The sequence below is a fragment of the Rhagoletis pomonella genome, unplaced genomic scaffold (assembly GCF_013731165.1).
Source record: "Rhagoletis pomonella isolate Grant_MI unplaced genomic scaffold, Rhpom_1.0 Rhpom_scaffold_00008, whole genome shotgun sequence".
In the NCBI taxonomy this organism is placed as follows: Eukaryota; Metazoa; Arthropoda; class Insecta; order Diptera; family Tephritidae; genus Rhagoletis; species Rhagoletis pomonella.
Window position 1 is genome coordinate 23,970,507 of NW_023458562.1, and position 1,785 is coordinate 23,972,291.

The 1,785-nt window shown below is 47.1% G+C and overlaps 1 protein-coding gene across 2 annotated transcripts in view; it reads left to right on the forward strand.

Annotated features, from left to right (window-relative positions):
* The window catches only part of LOC118744480 (protein jim lovell), a 68,040-nt gene that overhangs the window by 34,991 nt on the left and 31,264 nt on the right, over positions 1–1,785 (forward strand). The gene's annotated exons all lie outside the window — the stretch shown is intronic.

Genomic DNA, 1,785 nt, shown 5'->3' on the forward strand with positions numbered 1-1,785 from the left:
TCACTTAATCACTAAATAACTGCAGTTTTTCTTGTTTTAGCTTGCACAGTAGTTAAACCAACAAAATTTAACATATGTACACACCCCACAAACATCCATTCATACATGCATATGTACATATTTATGCACGTACATACATACGTATATGTATGACTGCAAATTTCTTTAATAGCTTGTCTAGCTGCCAAACATTCGTGCCAACCGCTCGCCTATGCAGCACTGCGCAGCACGCTCACTCCCCACCGCTTAACAACAAACAAAAGCTTAATATTAAATCAAACAAATGTGCGTGCCACGCTCGCTGCGCATAACAATAATCCCGTTCGCCCTCCTAGTCCCCCATCCCTCTCTTCCATTAGCTGCTTGCCCGCTAATTAATGGAGCCCATGACCACCGCTGCCTCGCTTCATAGCAGTAACACTAATTCTACTACTGCTCGCATCCACGACGACATCAGCGTCATCAATTGCATCGTCCATGCTATCATCCATGTTAACATCGTCGTCGTCGGCTATCACACGTCTGCCACTGCCGAGCAGCAGCGTCTGTTGCTGCTTACGCTCGTGCTGCTATGCCGCCGTGTTGTTGTCGCCACCGCCCATTAGATGCTCCTGCTTCAATTGTATGCCCATCATGTGGTGGTCACCAGATAGCTGCATACCAATTAAATGTTCAGACTTAAGCGTCAGATTGCCACCGATGCCAATACCGCTGCCTGGACCCATGATGTACTCCTGCTTTAGTGGCATGCCGTATAAGCTCGACGTACCCGCCGTCGCCGCTGAAGATAGGCCACCATTCAAGCCAATTGATGTGCCAGTTGTTGAACTGGGCGAGTGATTCGAAAAGCTACCACCGCTACCGCTGACCATATCCGTTGGTGAGGCAGACGATGAGCTGGCTGCCGCTGATGTCGATGTGGTGGCGACTCCTGAATTGACCTCTAAACTTTCGCGTTCCGCTTGCATTGCCTGTATATGTGATTGCACGGAGGGTGGCACCGCATGCACATCCCAGATTTCTTCGAGGAATTTCGGCAGTTTACGATTCTTCAATTTCAACGAGAAACACATTTCGGCATTCTGATTGCCCAGCGTGCGAAGCTCGGTGAGTATGGAGAGTAGTTTGGCGAAGAAGACGAGACTCATCGTATCGCCGCAATGTCGATTTAATATATAAACGCGCAGCGTATTGATGTAGTAACTTTGTATCGCTTCGACTAGTTCGGCCTGTTCGAGTCCCGGCCGATCGGAGAAGATCACAATGGCAGTGAGGAGGGCGTATTCAACGTTGTCGACCTTCATCGAGTACATCTGCCGACAGAAATGCAATAAATCCTCAATATTGTCGGCCACACCGGCCATTTTGTACGCATCACGCGTATATGAACGATTGTTGGCGAAGAATATGGAATCCGAATTGTGATCGTAGCGTCGGGCCATGCGCAACATCATCACCTCCGATGAGCAGGCCTGCGTATTGGAGTTGAAATGAAAACAATGTTAGCAAGTGGACGTATGTATATACATAGATATGTGTTTTGAAAAGAAAAGCTATTTATGCTTACCTTCAGCAACGTGATTTGATCCTCTTGTGGAATTTTCGTAAATGCTGGTAAACCTTTCGCAAATTCCACTATAAGCTGTACTGTCAAAATCGTAATTTCGGTTATATGCCGAAAGCTGACATCGTTTGGGCTTTCATTTTCATCGGGGGTGCTCTGTGGGGAAGGAAAGAAATGTTAGATTCGCAATTTCTGCCACAGTCGGTGAACAATGCATGGAA